Genomic DNA, 18,936 nt, shown 5'->3' with positions numbered 1-18,936 from the left:
GTTCCTCTGGACAAGGAGAAATATTGAGACACTATTTTATTAGTGAGTACGGCTGCTTTTGGTTGATGATAAAGCAAGCGCATCCAAGAAATAAATTTTGAGCCAAATTCGAATTTGTGCATTACAGCAAATAAGTATTTCCACTCGACTCTGTCGAATGCCTTCTCTGCATCTAGAGAGACAATCACTTCAGGATTATCCTCTGATGCAGTAGAGTGCACAACATTGAGGAGGTTTCTGATGTTAATGAATGAGTGGCGTCCCTTTATAAAGCCTGTCTGGTTTTGTGAAATTATTTCTGGTATTATGTTCTCTATTCTTGAGGCTAACAATTTAGATAGAATTTTGACGTCAACATTTAGTAAGGAAATGGGTCTATAAGAGCTACAGTAAAGGGCATCTTTATCTGGTTTCAGGAGAACTGTAATATGGGCCAGTGTAAGGGTTGGAGGTAGTTTGGTTTGTTCAAACGAGTGGTTAAACATATTTAACAGTAAAGAGCATATTTGTGAGGAAAATTTTTTGTAAAACTCAATGGGAAATCCATCTGGTCCAGGGGTTTTACTACTCTGCATAGCTTTGATTGAATTTTCCACTTCTTGAAGCTGTAAAGGTTTATCCATGTTCTTTCTTTGATCCGTTTTAACAGTGGGTAGATTAATACTAGATAAATTAATTCCCAAAATTCTTGTGGGAATTCTGAGGTGTACAGGTCAGAGTAATAATTATAAACTTTTTAATTGTTGGGCGAGAAGACGGCCTGCTTTATCGCCGTGTTCATAAAATCTAGCACATGCAAAAAATAAGTTACGTTCTGTTTTTTCAGTTGATAATAATTCATATTTTGTAAGTTTTTTTATTTTTAAGTTTTTCTCTATACAGTTCGGGTGTTGGGGTATCAGCATACTGGCGGTCAATTTTCTGTATTGATTCAATAAGTTTCTCCTCAGTTTGTTTCCTCTCCTTATTACGTGAGGTTGAGTATGATATTATTTCTCCCCTTATTAACGCCTTAAACGTTTCCCATAATAGTGATGGTGATGAAGAGTCTGATTTATTATTTATTAAAAAATTGTCAATTGCACGAGATATGAATTTGCAAAAGTTTGAGTCTGAGAGTAAGGTTGTGTTTAGCTTCCATACTGGTCTTGTCGTATAGTTAAATGAAAAACAAATATCAAAACAGGGGCATAATCGGATTCAATAATAGTTGAGTATTCTATGTTTTTTATTGCCGGGATAAGTCTTTTATCAGCAAAAAAATTATCTATCCGCAAATACGTCTGGTGAACATGTGAAAAACATGAGAATACCTTTTTATCTGGAAATAAAAACCTCCATGGATCTAAGCAGCCAATCTGATTCATATATCCGGCAAATACTTGAGACATTTTTAAAAGAGGTACAATTTTAGGGTTGGAACGGTCCATAGTTGTATCCATTACACAATTCAGATCTCCACCAAGTATGAGATGGAAAGAGTTTAAATCTGGTAACAAGGAAAAAAGTTTTTTCACAAAGTTAACGTCATCCCAGTTGGGTGCGTAGACACTGACCAAGACAACTGGTACCTCAAAAAGGTGCCCAGATACAATAATATATCGTCCTTGAGGGTCTGAAATTGTTTCAGATGCAATGAATTGTATTTTTTTGTGGATTATGATTGCGGCTCCCCTTGTTCTGTGATTAAAGCTGGAGTGATAAATCTGACCAACCCAATTTTTCCTAAGTCGGTTATGGTCTTCAATATGCAAGTGAGTTTCCTGTAGAAAGGCTATTTCTGTTTTTAATCTTTTAATATGTGTAAATATGCGAGTTCTTTTCACTGGTCCGTTTAACCCTCTAACATTACAGCTAACAAAGCGTACTGCTGAACTTTTTGTTTTCTTTATCGCCCGTGTTTGCCATTTTTATTCAACAGCTATGTACCCAAACTTTGTATATTGGGTGTGGGTCGGGAAGTTGGGGGGGGGGAGAAAAAAAAATTATAATAAAAATAACGAGGTAACGTGGTTGAACCTTGGTAAACAACAAAAACTATAATACAATCTAGATTTTCCCTTTGAACAATGACAAACCGCAGTTCACAAACTTCTCTCTGCTCCCGATATTCCAAGTCTATGTGCTTCTATTCTCCTCAGAGCTCCCAAAGTAATATAAGTTAGGCATAAAGTGCCCAATCAAACTTACAAATAAATGTGTTTAAGTACCGTTAATAAATACAGTCCTGCATAATAAAAAATAAATAAAAATAAAGTATCTGCAGATCTTAAATAATAATAAGACAGTTTCCCTTAATAATAAAGTTAGATAAAACATATCCCAACTTACTGCGGAATTGTTCATCGCGAATATCTATTTATATATAAACCTGGTAAATATATTATGTATCTTACAAGTTCAGTGTCTGAAAGTCAACGTGATCCTTCATCAGTTCACAGTGTTTGTGAAGTCAAGAGTTATCATGTGTAGCAATCCGCTGGTCGAAAAATTGCTGCGCTTTATCTGGCGTATCGAAAAGGAATGTCTGTTCTTCATAATGAACTCGTAGCCGTGCAGGATGCAGTAACTGGAATCGTACCTTTTTTTGATAGAGCAGTTGTTTGACATCTTTGAACATGGCACGCTTTCTGGCGAGATCGGCGGAGATGTCAGGATAAATCCTCAAAGTCGAGCCCTTGTATTTTACCTCATTCTGCCTGGCCCATCTTAATGCTTTTTCTTTCTCTTGAAATCTGTGAAAACACACGACAAGTGGTCGAGAAGGTCGGCCATCCTGTGGTTTTGGACCGAGCGAACGGTGTGCTCGTTCCAATTCTGGAGGTTTTTCGAAGACTTCTTCACCAATGATTTCCAATAACATCTCGGACACAAATTTAACAGTCGGCTGACCTTTCTCGCTGTTCTCCGGGATATTTAAGATCCTGAGATTTGCTCTCCGTGACCGGTTTTCCAAGTCATCCACTCGATCCAATAGTGTCGTGTTTTGCTCTTTCAGGGCTTTAATAGTTTTTTCGGCCGCAGCCAGCGCTGAAAAGTTTTCGCTCGCGAGTGTCTCTGTGGCGCATAGGCGAGACTGGAAACTCGCCATCGTTTCCATCAAAGCATTGACCGATGTCTGAAGAGACACTATTGATTTTTGAATCAGAGCTGAAATGTCTTCTTTTATCGAGGTTCGTTGCTTTGTTAGTTCTGCTACGAGTTGGTTCATTGTTACGCCGTTATTCTCTTCTTGGGTCTCTTCGGATTTGGCCGCGGTAGCCATCGTGGCTAATTTGCTAGCTACGCTGGTTCTTGTCGTTGACGGGGCATTTGCGGCTGATTTATTCTTGCTCATCATGTAGTCTCAACACGTTCGTATTAAGCACTGTTTTAACACTTAAAAAAACGTTTTAGATTATTTAAATGGCACTATTTAAAGTTATATTATCAGAAATGATCGGGAGCTCTGTTGATAGGCGTCGTCTTCTCACATTGCCAAACCGGAAGTCGCCCCAAAAATTTATATATATATATATATATATATATATATATATATATATATATATATATATATATATATATATATACATACATACACACACACATATATATATTCATACATACATACACACACACACATATACAAACATAAATACACACACACATATACATACACACATAGATGTCATGTAACGCGAAGTGCCATAAAATACTAGACCAGTAGCTGCAAAGACAACACAGGATGATTAATACTTGAAATGAAAGGAGGAAAGGAAATGTTTGAAACTTAAAATGTATGTACTGGACTCACATGTTAGGCTCACTATGTACCTGTAACAGCTTGGTTCATTGAAACAGCATATTTGCTCAAGGAGTGAACTTGCACTGGTCTTACGGTTCGGTTACGATTAACCCATGGATTTGGTTCAACCCGATACTATGGTACGTCAGTGTTCATTGATGATGCTTTCCATACACAATTATATTTTACTTCAAAGCACAAGAAAAAGTGTAAATAGATTTACATTTATATGTATTATTCGTAATACTAGTTGTCATTTAATATAAACAGTCGGAACTGTACTCTAAAAAACTCATGTACATAACTCATGTAGCATGTACATATAACGACATAAGCATTTCTAGCAAATAAACGAAAGTGAATGTCCTGCTCGCTTTATCGAGTGAATTCTATTGCTCTGCAATTGCACTTCCAAAGTGCTAGTTGGCAGTAAGGTGTTAATGTTCCTCTGTGTCGAGTTTCTTTGCAGGGTTTTTTATTTTTTTATTTTTTTTATTTTTATTTATTTATTTATTTTTGAACGTTTCCCAAAAATGTACAACTGGCTCAAACTCACTTATTTTTAGGCAGGAACTGGCGGACGTGCAACAATTTTAATCGTGAGGTAAACACAAAACAACACTTTCCATCCGGAGCTTCTTCACGGGACTCCACGCTTGAAAACAATCGCTCCATCTGGCTCGCGCAGCTCTCAGTCCCGCCCAGATTCATCAACGCTATCAGGCTGACTAATCTCCGAGCTTGCAATATTCATTGATGCAAGTGTAGTTATAACATCCCTACTTGTGGATCCATAGTATAGCGAGTTGTTTTCCTCTGTGTCTGTCATTGAAGGTTGTTGCTAGAGCGGATATTTAACGAGAATTTAACGAGAAGTTAACGAGAATTATTTCTATTATTTATTAAATTTCTCATTTGTTTTATTTTATTAACGTCTACCCCCACCCCAACCCTAAACCCAACCGTCACAGTAATGTAAAAACAGTTGTTGTACCTAGTATTAGTTATGTTATCTATTAAATAACCCAATAAAATTTATTTTTGAACGCATACCCCCACCCCAACCCTAAACCCTACCCTCACTGTACTGTAAAAATATAAATTATTGTTATACAGTGTTATAAAAAAATGCTGCTTTATTACTGTGCATAGCGCACTTCCGGCCGGCCGCATATCCGATCGAGACTTTACAGTCATTGATCAGCTGTGATCGGCGCTAAACTACGTAATTACGTCATAATTATGTAAGGTACATTTTTGCGAGTAGGAGCTAACATTAGAAGTGCTAAAAGCTAGTAACGTTAACCTTATGCTAGGACATTTAAACACAATGCATAAAAATAGTAATGAAAGCAAAATGGTGAAATCAATCAGTAGCGAAAATGAAGTGATTTGACGAAGCTCTTTAATCTTCAACTTTGAGCTGTTACGTGAACACGGACAGAGAAATGAACAAACTTGTGAGACATAAACAGCGTTGGCAGTCCAAACTTCCGCACCGTGGCCGAAACTTCCATAACGTCACCTGAATACAGCGAAACAGATTGTTTAGATGAGCTTATTTACATGGCTTGCTTGGTTGTTATAGGCTGATGAGATAATTATTATGGATGATGTGACATCTCAGTCTTCATTGTAGAATTATCGCTAAAGCTTTCATTTCCATCCCAATGGGGAACTAGATATTATACACTTAGTTTAAGGGTAGGCACTGAGGTCCATCATATTTCACCAAGGTCCACTCTCTTTAACATTTCCAGCCATGCTACTGTCCTGTAGTCATTTAGTCCTGTTTTCAATTTACTCTACATGGAATGTGATTTGGTTAATATCATGCCATCATTATTTGCTAAAGTATTGCTTATTACCATTTTCAGGTAAAAAAATAAAAAATAAAAAAAAACACCAGAGATTTAAAATCAGGTACATATTTTAGAATCTGGAAAACATCTCAGGTGTCATCAGTATGGATTCCTCTCAGCTTGTTTTTCCACATGTGGACAGCATATGGGTTGGCAGTATCTTAAAGGCAGCTGTGGGCTGTGATGTTTTAGCTCCCGGCAAAAAAAAATACCCTTTTAAAAAGCATGAATTCAGGCAGTTTTTGTGCATCAAAACAGGAAACAACATACTGTAGTAAACTAGGGAATGTGCTTTACAAGTGCTTGACCGGAAAAAGAGCACATTTTGCAAAACCAGATCATGTTCTTTGTTTAAGAATAGTGTAGACATATGCTCTAAAAACCACAGCTAAAGTGGAAAAAAAATCACTCATAAATATACAAACTGCGCATATATTGCTTAGCGCAAAAAAGGAAAGACATTGTGTTTTTTTGAACATTGCATGCCAATGTTTAGAGCTATGCCTGTGAAGTCTTTCAAGAGGATTTTAAGGTACATTAGACATGTTTCTCTGCATAAAATAGCCAAAAAAACAACAACAAAAAAAACAACAAGAGGCGTTATCCCATATGGCATTTCATTGAAACCACTCACATTCCTAGCTGAATACTATGCGGTCTGTTTTCTCAAGTTACTGTAAAGTGCTTAAGTACTGCACAAAGAAAGTAATTTTGTCTTCAAAAGAGCTTACCAAACCAGAAAGCTAAAATCACTAAAAACAGTATATGTTTGTATATGTATATTCTTAGTTTTTAAACCATGTTTAATTGTGGAATTTCGAGAAGAAATGCATTACAAATTATGCAGAAAATTCCACCAAATAAGTAATTTAGCCCAGTCTACTCACATGGTGCAATAATAATCATACAAAGGTCAAAGAAGCTCTTTGTAAAAAATAAAAATAAAAAAAACTGTTCACCAATGTCTTCTTACATTTCGGATTGGAACAACATGAGAGTAATTAATAATATTAATAATAATAATATTAATAATAATAATAATAATAATAATAATAACAACAATATATATATGTGTGTGTGTGTGTGTGCGTGCGTGCGTGCGTGCGTGCGTGTGTGCGTGTGTGTGTGTGTGTATGTCAGGAGAGGTTTTTTCTTCAAAATGAATACAATTAAATAATTCGAAATACAGAGCTCCAGGTGACAGCTGTCCCTCACATATGTTCACCCAATCTCCAAAAAACTCTTTCCCTAGACCCACTTTACACTCAAGTAAACAACTGATGTATAAGGAATCGGCCGGGTGCTGTCCATCACTTATCAAATGTTCTGTATTATCTGGCTTTTGCACCCCAGACTTTGGCCCTCTTGAACAACAAACATACATGAACTTAAATTAATATTAATGTTTTTAAGTATGGAGTGAGCTGGCTTGAGACTGCTCACTCATGAAGAACTTCATATATGGTATGCTTTATAATGGTATACGTTTTGAGGACTTGTTTTCAAATGTTTGTGTAAGGTTGTAGGACATTTAAACTTGCTTTCAGTTGTGTATAATACTAGAAGTGTTTAGCCACTGTTTCCTTGGTTACTATAAGAGCTTGTGTGTCGAACGCAGACGGTTTCGCGTCGTCCACCGCAGTTTCAGCTGTTGTTTTGACTCTCGAGGCGTGTCCAGCTGAATTCAATCAGCTAGTGCTTTGGGGTGTATATAAGCAACTAGTTTCACCGCGGCAGCGGTCGCGACCTCGTGTGAAGACCGACGAGTGTAAAGACCATCGACTCTATCTTCGCCATCGACTCTACCTGCGCGACTCCACCGAGCAAAGACACCGACAAAGCACTTGAGTACTTTACTTTCTTGTTTTACTTTATCTTTACACTTATTTTTGTTGTCATTGCACTTTTATTATGTGTTTACTAATTCCTGTTGTTACTAACACTCGCAAAACACGGTAGGTACGCTGCAGGCGTAATCCTCACAACCTTCGTTCAATACATGTATCTGCTATTTCACAACTCTCTCTCTCCGTGGGCCTCTGGAATTGTCAATCAGCTGTAAGCAAGGCAGATTTTATTACCTCCATAGCTACATATTCTGACTATAATCTCATGGCTCTAACTGAGGCCTGGTTGAGACCGGAGGACACTGCTACACATGCTACTCTTTCTGCTAATTTCTCTTTTTCCCACACTCCTCGTCAGACAGGGAGAGGGGGTGGGACTGGACTACTGATTTCCAAAGAATGGAAATTTACTCTGAGACCGTCGCTGCCAACAATCAGCTCCTTTGAATTCCATGCAGTCACCATTATCCACCCCTTCTACATAAATGTGGTTGTCATCTACCGCCTACCGGGTAAATTAGGTCACTTCTTAGATGAACTGGATGTTCTTCTCTCATCTTTTCTAATTATGACACTCCCTTGTTGGTGCTAGGTGACTTCAACATTTACATTGAGAGACCGCAAGCTGCTGACTTTCAGACTCTGCTTGCCTCTTTTGACCTCAAAAGAGCACCTACTTCTGCTACCCACAAATCAGGTAATCAGCTAGACCTTATTTACACACGACACTGCTTCGCTGATCAAACAATAGTAACTCCACTACAAATATCGGATAATTTCCTTCTGTCCCTCAACATCCACATTACTCCTGAGCCGCCACACACTCAAACACTGGTTACCTTTCGCAGAAACCTACGCTCTCTCTCACCCAATAGACTATCCACCATTGTTTCAGACTCTCTTCCTCCATCTTGCAAACTCTCTGCACTTGATACGAACAGTGCCACTGATACACTCTGCTCCACACTAGCATCATGTCTAGACCGATTATGTCCTCTTGCATCCAGGCTAGCCCGTGCCAGTCCTCCTGCACCCTGGCTCTCGGATGTTCTCCGTGAGCATCGCTCAAAACTTCGGGCTGCAGAGAGAATTTGGCGGAAAACTAAAAATCCTGCACAGCTCTTAACATACCAAACTCTTCTGTCTTCTTTCTCGGCTGAAGTTACTTCTGCAAAGCAGACATATTTCCGTCAGAAAATCAACAATGCCACTAATCCTCGCCTACTTTTTAAAACATTTTCCACCCTCCTCTATCCTCCTCCTCCACCCGCAAGGTAACCCAACACGCAAGATACACCACCAACACCACACACACTCACCTCTTTTTCTCAGCTCTCTGAGTCTGAGGTGTCCAAACTCGTGCTATCTAGCCATGCAACCACATGTCCACTCGATCCCATTCCCTCTCATCTCTTGCAAGCCATCTCTCCTGCAGTCATACCAACACTGACTCACATAATTAACACATCTCTTGACTCTGGTTTATTCCCCACTTCATTTAAGCAGGCTAGGGTAACCCCACTGCTAAAGAAACCCAACCTGGACCATACACTACTTGAAAACTACAGACCAGTATCCCTGCTTCCATTCATGGCCAAGATTCTGGAGAAAGTAGTGTTCAATCAAGTCCTGGACTTTCTTACTCAAAACAATCTCATGGACAACAGGCAATCCGGCTTTAAAAAAGGCCACTCAACTGAGACTGCCCTGCTCTCGGACGTGGAGGATCTCAGACTGGCTAAAGCAGACTCAAAATCATCAGTCCTCATCTTGCTGGACTTGTCAGCTGCTTTCGACACTGTCAACCACCAGATCCTGCTATCTACGCTCGAGTCACTGGGCGTTGCGGGCACTGTTATACAATAGTTCAGATCTTACCTCTCTGACAGGTCATTCAGGGTGTCTTGGAGGGGAGAGGTGTCCAACCTACAGCATCTAAACACTGGAGTACCTCAAGGCTTTCTTGAGCCACTTCTCTTCTCCATCCACACGTCATCTCTAGGACCAGTCATCCAGAGACATGGATTCTCCTACCACTGCTATGCTGATGATACCCAGCTATACCTCTCTTTTCATCCTGATGATCCCTCGGTTCCAGCTCGCATCTCAGCCTGCCTGTTGAACATTTCACACTGGATGAAAGATCATCATCTTCAGCTGAACCTCGCAAAAACGGAAATGCTTGTAGTTTCTGCCAACCCGACTCTACACTATAACTTTTCAATCCAGATGGATGGGGCAACCATTACTGCATCCAAAATGGTGAAAAGCCTTGGAGTAACGATTGATGACCAACTAAACTTCTCTGACCACATTTCTAGAACTGCTCGATCGTGTAGATTCGCACTCTATAACATCAGAAAGATCTAACCCTTCTTATCTGAACATGCAGCTCAACTCCTTGTTCAAGCTCTTGTTCTCTCCAAACTGGATTACTGCAACTTTCTACTAGCTGGGCTTCCAGCTAACTCTATCAAGCCTCTTCAGCTGCTCCAGAACGCAGCAGCACGAGTGGTATTCAATGAACCTAAACGAGCACATGTCACTCCGCTGCTAGTCCGTTTGCACTGGCTGCCAGTTGCTGCTCGCATCAAATTCAAAGCTCTGATGTTTGCCTACAAAGTGACTTCTGGCCTTGCTCCTTCTTATCTGCTCTCACTTCTGCAGATCTATGTGCCCTCCAGAAACTTGCGTTCTGTGAATGAACGTCGCCTCGTGGTTCCATCCCAAAGAGGGAAGAAATCACTTTCGCGAACGCTCACGTTCAATCTGCCCAGTTGGTGGAATGAACTCCCTAACTGCATCAGAACGGCAGAGTCACTCGCTATTTTCAAGAAACGACAAAAAACTCAACTATTTAGTCTCCACTTCACTTCCCAATCTGCAATTGCCTCTCTGGATATACCACTATTTGTACCCAAAAAAAAAAAGAAAAGAAAAAAAAATTACTAATACTTGCCTTCTTAGACTTTACAGACCTGAAACTTGCCTATAGCACTTATTCATTGTTGCTCTTAGTTGTGTAAATTGCTTCCTTGTCCTCATATGTAAGTCGCTTTGGATAAAAGCGTCTGCTAAATGACTAAATGTAAATGTAAATGTAAATGTTTATGTACATTCTGTTCTTAGTCTTTACTCTGTTTCACAGGAAAACTTACTCAAGAATTTAAATTAAGTTAATTTCAGACACCTAGGCCTCTGCACAGCCACACCCACTTCTGCAAAGCACATAGTTTTCTGGTAAAGCTTATCAAACAAGAAAATGCGTTTGGTGGATGCATGACACAACTACATAAATTTAATAGAAAGAAAATTTATTTATTTAACAGTATTTAAAAAAACTATTTTTTTTCCAACAGTAAGAGTTGCGTGTTGGTCAATTAAAATAATTAAGTTTCTCCTAAAGCCTGACTGTGGTTTTAAGCTATCCAAATTCAATGTGAACAGAATTTGGCAAGCTTCAAATGAACATAATAAACAATATTTCTTTATAGCAATCAATACTATGGAGAAAGTGAATGTTTTATTTCAAAGCACAAGTGCGAGTCTGTATTGTTTTTGTATCAGTGGGCGCGATGGCTGTTGCCAGTATCCAACTTATCACTTCACACTCTTGAGACATTTGTTCAGCACAAAATTAATTAGATAAGAAATTAAACAGTGCATGAATCCACAATATACAGCCCAAAAGGCTGTTGATAAACTTTAGAGTACACCAGTGTAGTAAAACAGAAACTACACAAAAGCACAAACAAAACCAAATAAGCAACTAAGGAGAACTAAAGGCTTCAATAACCAGATGATAATGAGGAGAACAGAAACAATTGTGGAAAACCAGCAAATGACCAGGGTGTATAACAAGGGAACTGAATAAAGCAAAAACAAAGAAAACAAATAAACCAACTCTTACGAGTAATAGGTATACATATAGTTCATATAAAGGTTCATCCAAGAATGAAAATTCTTTCATCATTTACTCACTCTTTAGTTGTTCAAACCTTTATGAGTTTCTTTTTTTTTCTGTTAGACACAAAAGACGATATATATTGAAGAAAACTGGAAATGGTATTTGTTTTTCCTACATTCATTCATTCATTCATTTTCTTTTCAGCTTAGTCCCTTTATTATTCTGGGGTTGCCACAGCAAAATGTACTGCCAACTTATCCAGCATATGTTTAATGCAGCGGATGCCCTTCCAGCTCCAACCCAGCTCTGGGAAACACAGATACACTCTCATTCACACACATACACTACAGACAATTTAGCTTACTCAATTCACCTGTACTCCATGTCTTTGGACTTGTGGGGTAAACTAGAGCAGTCAGAGGAAACCCATGTGAACGTGGGGAGAACATGCAAACTTCACACAGAAACGCCAATTGACCCAGCCGAGGCTCGAACCAGCAACCAGCTTTTTGCTGTGAGGCCACAGCACTACCTACTCTGCTACCGCATTGCCCTGTTTTTCCTACAACTGAAGTCTATAGTTACATGTTTTTACCTTTCTTTAAAATATTAATAAAGGTTTGGAACCACTTATGGGTGAGCAAAAATCTCTTTAAGTTATGCTGAAGTATTCACCTTATTCTCAGCTGTAAAGTGGGCGCTGCCATTTGAATCTTTTTGTCTCGCGACTTCCGGTCACATTCACTTCCATTAATTTTTTGACGTTAACAACTGCTCGTTACGCTGCTTGATGGTGCAATTTGATATTTTCTTATTATATTATGCTACTTGGTCTGTGTAGTCATGCAAACATTTGTTTGTTGAGCAAGTAGTTTGGCCATTTTCTGCCATTTATTATTCCTAGTCATTTCTCCCATAGGCGACTGAATCGGAAGTTCTAAGACAATCGCGAAAACAGGCGCACTTCGGCATTTTAGAATAAGGTCAATACCTCATGTAGTAAATTCTGTGAACAAATATTAAGCTTTTTAGTGTACTACGTTATTGCTCCACTTTTTAGTAAATAAAATGATACATTTAAATGTACTATAAGTATAAGAGTAGTAAACAGTACTCCATGATTAAGCTTATGAACTTATGAGTATAGTAGTTTACTTTTGAATTACTTATTCAAATAAATTAGTAAATTATTAGAAAGGCAGAAATGTGAAATGTGTCCCATACTCAGATCAATAATCAGTATATTGGAATAATAAGTTATTACTATAAATTGTTTTATGCACAAACACTATATTTATGATATGGACACTTAATAATCTATTTGTAGCCTAATGTCTTTGTAGCACAAATGCAATACCTTTTGATATCCCTAATCAAGCATCTAATTCACAGGTATATAGCTACACTAAAAAAAAATAGTAGTTACCTTAATTGTTTAAGCTGAATCAAATTAACCTTATGAGTAATTTGAACTTAATATATATATATATATATATATATATATATATATATATATATATATATATATATATATATATATATATATATATATTAAACTGACTGCAGTTTTCCGGCCCCCGAAAAAGCAGATGAAAATTGATTAATGAATAAATGAAAGAGACATGCATAATAAACAGTGCAGGGGCTGCAATGATCAGGATTGAAAACCACTGCTTTAAATACACTGAAAGTTATAAGCTGCTATAACTTATGTAAGAGGTAAATTACATTCAGACAGTTTTTAACACAAAATAATGCCTGAAAGGTTTAACATTGGATACATTTGATGTAGACCTATACTGATGTCTGGTTGCAAGAATACTAAACATATGCAGGCCCGTAGCCAGCCTGATAAAAGAGGTTGTTATTTTTTTCTTAAAAAGCGGACAATTTTGTAGTTATTTGGCTTTTTTTTTTTAATTATGATGTTTTAGTGACATTTTAAGCACTACTTTTTGCTGGATTAGCTTGTTGGATGGTCATCATAAGCACATTTCGATGTACCAAAAACATTTCCTAAAAATTTACATCAATTATAATTTACATAATTACATTATATATATATATATATATATATAAAATTTATGATATTATATTATGATATTTATGAAATTTATGATTTTTTTTTTAAATTATTAATACTTTAATATTTCCCAAATGTTGTGTAACAGAGCAAAGACATTTTCACAGTATGTCTGATAATATTTTGTCTTATTTGTTTTATTTCGACAAGAATACAAGCTGTTTTTAATTTTTTTTAAGCCCATTTTAAGGTCAAAATTATTAGCCACCGCCTTCCGAGTGGCCCGAAGGTCCGTTCTGAATAAATGGTGAAAATAAAAAGGGATATCAGAGCTTATTTTCAGCTAGGTTAAAGGAAATGGCACTGGTTATCTAACATTTTCTCTCCTAAAAACATGTTTTAGATGCCATTTATCAAACTTGAGTAAATGAACTGATTTTTTTCACTATATTAGACTTGTCACGATAATAAATTAAAATAAAAACCATCAATTTCTAACTAACCTTTAGGGCACTGTTGATGTCTTTCTTAAAACAGTGCTGATTTGCCATTAGCCGCGTTTCCACTATTGCGCCTAAAGCGAGCGAGCCAGGGCAAGCTAAGGTCAGTCGCATTTCCACTGTCACTTCCGGGGCCTAATAGGGCCAAATCGGGGCTTTCTTGGGGCCAGCGGCCGGCCTATTTCGGCCTGCCGAATACCTTGGGCCAAAGAGGGCCAGCCGGGGCTTCGGGGTGGAGTGAAAGGAGAGGTGGGCACCAAACACACAGTGGGCACCAAACACAAAAACAAATAATATAAGGGAAAGAAAACATCTGGAACAAATGATTGGCTGGGGTCTTTTTGCATATGATCGCCCTTATGTTTCTCTTTTAAATGTAAGGCTGTTGCATAAAATAATAAAGTAGTTAATTTCTAAGTGACTTTTCTTTGCTGCATCCTCCTTGATGTTTCAATAACGCATAATAATCTTTACACCATATTAAAGACACAGCAGACAGTAAAAGTTTTCGAGAGTTTTAGTCAAGTTTAAAAGGTGTGTTTGTGCGCGTTTAGAAGCCTGTATGTGTGTGAGTGAGAAAAAGCTTGAGAAAAAACACAGCTCTGTTGATGCCGTGCAGCTTTTTTCTTTTTTTTTTTTTTCTTTTTATTTATTTCGGAGATAATACACTATATGAATACAACAGAAAGACATTCAACTTTATAAATTTCATGTCCACTTTTGTAGGCTGTTTTAAAAACTGTTTTAAAGCCATATTAAACTTTCATTTTTCAAAAGCCTCTCTGAAAAAAAAAGATTTAAAATATTTTCTAAAAACAATAAAAACCGGAGAATGTTTTAAATATTATTTATAAAGTATTTGGATACGATGATATTAATCAAATCATGCAAACAGAGCATTTTCAGGGTGAGTGAAAGCAGAAACTAGGCAACCTTTTTTTGTCTTCCAGCTGCGCAGCACTTTTTTGACGCACCGGGGAAAACTGCAAGTTCAAAATGTGTTCTGTGTCCTCAAACAAGTGTGTATGTTTTTATATGCCGTAGTAAAAGTAAAAAAGGAAATTTTAAATAAATAAAGAGCTTTATTAGTGTATAGCTGCTGAGAGCAATGAAATACAGGCTATATTTTATTACGTGCTGCTCTTATGTGCTGAAACACTGAACACTTTCCTTTACTTAAGATATAATAAGCAACATCTTTAAATAAAGGGAATCACCTATTAAGTGTCATAAAGCCTATAGGGAAAAGTTTATGTTTCAGTTCTCTCCGGAGCATTTGGATGAATGTTGGACAGCGTCTGTCTAACTGAGGATGTTATAAGATACATTTTATATCGAGTTATTAACAAAGAATTTTATAGATGTGGTTTTATATTATGGATGTGTGCACTCCCCGCGCTGGGTCCCTCCGTTAGTTGCAAGACCACTGGATTTTAATGCCAAGAGTCGGTCGGCGAGTAAAAGAATATGATGAATGAGAACACACAGGTATGTGCGTATAGACATACATTGTACTGCTGTACAGTAACGTGTCATTTGTTTGTTTTGGTTGTCCTAATTTAATAGTTTTGTGATGATATGGTGTGCTTTATCTGCCTGATTCCCTCTGAAGTAGGCGGATTGAGTGACGTTCGATTCGGGGGATGTTCTGGGGGTGGGGTTTGCGTGACACGTTGCGAGCTACTAGCCCGACAGTGGAAACACGACATGATTTCGGCCTCACTGCTCCACCTCCCGGGCGATTGGCTCGGCCTGGCCTGATAAAAGCCCTGGGTCGCACTGGCCCGATAGTGGAAATGCGGCTATTGTGTTCACATGCTCAACAGAAATGCTAGTGATTGGCTGAGAAGGTCATTAGTTCACCCACTGCTGTTTACTGAGCACAAACACAGACAAACCGAGAAATCTTCTTGATGACTTGACTGATCTTCACGGCTGCTTCGCGCTCCAGTCAAGAGCAGTAAACTAAGTGAAAACACCGATACATGGAGACTGGAGTGCAAAGCAGCCGCTAAGATCAGTCGAGTCATCCGTGCTCAGCGGCACTTCAATGTTAACCGGTTTTAAAACTTCAGTACCGGGACAACATGCTGAAAACACTGCAGTGTTTTATCACTCACCGGGTTACAAGCAGGAAAGCATCCCCACAGTGTTTAACTGGTGCCATGAACTGAAGCCTAGGAGGACACTTGAGCATATTACTCTTACAGAGATAGTGATGTTGTTTGATGCCTAATATGTTTTACATTTTTTTAAATAAACTTACTGAACAATATCAAAGTGATGTTTACAGCATTTCTGCATTTTAAAATCTTTGCAACAGCTGGAGGTTTGTAGTCCACAGCATGTTGCTGCAATGTTTACAGTGCTGGTCCTACACTTCCGGGTTTCTTCCCACTGCAGCCTTGCTTTGGTTCTATAAAATGGCGGCCGTGTGAAATAAGAGTATGCCTGTTTGTTTGTTGGTTTGGTTTGTTTGTTTGTTTGCTTGCTTGCTTGCTTAGTTGTTTGTTTGCTTGTAAAATACAAATAAATCGTAAAAATTTCGTTTAAGTACCCCTATTCTCACTATTAACTAGTGGCTTGTAACCTGCATGCCAATTTAATAAGTTACTGACTGTTTATTAGATGAACATACAGTATTTTATAAGTATAAAATATGCTGCATCCTCTTACACTCAAGTATAAACTTGTTCAAACTATTTAATTTAAATGAACTGAAACAACACAATTCTCAAGTTTCACTGGGACAATACATTTTTTTTGTTAAATCCACATAAATTTGTTAAAAGTGTTAAGTTAACTTAATTTGTGTTGGGAAAACATGAATGAATTGTTTGGAACTCTGCATTTTTTACAGTAAATGCACAGTAAAAAGCTGTTACTTAAAAAATGGAATAAACCCACTGCCTTACAAATGACAAGTTGATTTTACTTAAAAAAGTAAGTATTTTCATTTTAACTTAGAACTTTAACTCCACTTAATTTAATCTTTATAATTACACACATAGTTCATTTGCTTAATAATTAAAGCAATAAGTTTACTCACTCATTCAAAGTGAAGTCAACTAATCACTTTTTAGAGTGTGCTATGCACTCTTTTCTAACTAAGCTGTTACCTTAATAAATAAGCACCAAAATAAGAGTTTATTGGGGCAAAACTCCTAGTTTGTTAATACTAATATTTGTGCCTTAAATAAAGTTTGACCCAAAAAATAATTAGGTCACTTAAACAAGAATAAAAACAGCTACAGCCATGTTTAGAATACATAATTATTCTTTTAAGTACATGTCAATAGACTAGTTTAGATTTTCTGTCTTTTCTGTCCAAGTGTAGTTTTAAATTTATTTCTGAATAGTACATTTCAGAGAAGTAATTAAAAACATTGATTACACACTTCTTTTTAGTAAGAGAAAATCTGAAAGTCACTTTTGTTGCAAAACAGAAGCCCTAAGAAGATCATAACAAGGCTTCCACAAAACTATATGGATTAACCAACAACCTTTCTTAATCACCAAATGATTTTGAGTAACATGTTGCATCTATTTGCATTTTTATTGCATTTTTTTGTACATGCATGTCTATGTTGCTCTAATTGCACACAGGAAACATGAACAAGGACACATAATTACTAAGATAGATTCCTGTTTACGTAAGAACTCCACACCCAATGACAATACCATGTGTTATCATTAAAATGTCCAGAAAATGATCCAAACAGTGCAAGATCACTTAAATAAGTACAGATTTCACACCTCATTTAAGTTGGCATGCATTACCTAAATGTACATCTGACGGCGCCAGAGCTAAAATGAAACACGTGGTGGGAGACCTCCGTGCAGCTGTATGGACCCGAAGCCAGTGCTGGATACCATTTGACTAAGATAAGCTGCATGGAGGCTAAACAGGTTTATTCATAGTACCTGTTCAACTTGTTTCCCACAATGATTGTGAATTAGGACATGCTTTCATGTGAAAGTGGTCTTTTTTGCTGAAAAACTAGGGTAGTGAAAGTGCTTCGGGCACAGAGAAGAGGCTTCTGCTAATGTACCGCAAGGAGAAGCAGGATGTGGTGGCCAAGGGATTCATGTTTTCCCACTAGAGAAGGCTTTAAAGGTAATATAAGCTACCTGAGAACATTCACAGCAGTTTCCTCACTGATAATAAGAAATGTTTAATGCCATCAAATCAACATGTTGGAGAATGGTTTCACTGATCTTGAAAGTTATGACGCTGAAAATTAGACATAAAATGTTTTAAATTGTAATTCTAATTTAGACAGACAGACTAGATAGATAGATAGACAGACAGACAGACAGACAGACAGACAGACAGACAGACAGACAGAAAGACAGACAGACAGACAGACAGACAGACAGACAGACAGACAGACAGACAGACAGACAGACAGACAGACAGACAGACAGACAGACAGACAGATAGATAGATAGATAGATAGATAGATAGATAGATAGATAGATAGATAGATAGATAGATAGATAGAGACTTGAATTAAATGCACTGATTTATGTTGAAAGGAGGCTGATCCTCCTTTGTTTTTGTAATCGGCTTTAGAAATGTAACAAAAAATGAGTTACTGCTTTGTTAGAAACACTTTGTTGTTAGCAACAATTTGTTTTTGTGGGATTCTGGGCAATAAATCTGGGATAATATAATAATTGGGTTCTGAGAAAAAGCTAACATGATGCAGCTTGGGTGAAGTGATTGTATTAATCCCTTTTCTTAAGGATGGAATGTATTATATTTTATCATGCACACACCCAGATGTTTCCCCAAAAGCTTTTAAATGATTAAAGAAGAGAGCCTGTAAAATTTTTCACTCTCTCATACTTTTATTGAAGCCTCCAGTTGTCCACACCTTTTGTTTCATAAGCCTCTAATTAGACTTGTTTCATTCATCTTGTGCTGTTGTTGGTAAGGAGTAGCTCTGGTATATGCCGAATTACAAAACCACTACAAACGGATAAACACCAACCACCCAGAGAAGTACA

At 37.5% G+C, this 18,936-nt stretch overlaps 2 long non-coding RNA genes across 8 annotated transcripts in view; both read left to right on the top strand.

Annotated features, from left to right (window-relative positions):
• Positions 1–18,936, top strand: part of LOC148679708 (uncharacterized) — an 890,299-nt gene that overhangs the window by 292,370 nt on the left and 578,993 nt on the right. The window lies entirely within an intron of this gene.
• LOC147844140 (uncharacterized) overlaps positions 1–18,936 on the top strand; it is a 174,081-nt gene that overhangs the window by 119,150 nt on the left and 35,995 nt on the right. The window lies entirely within an intron of this gene.

The sequence above is a fragment of the Danio rerio genome, chromosome 5 (assembly GCF_052040795.2).
Source record: "Danio rerio strain M-AB ecotype USA chromosome 5, GRCz13ab, whole genome shotgun sequence".
Taxonomy (NCBI): domain Eukaryota; kingdom Metazoa; phylum Chordata; class Actinopteri; order Cypriniformes; family Danionidae; genus Danio; species Danio rerio.
This window is presented reverse-complemented; position numbering and strand designations above follow the sequence as displayed.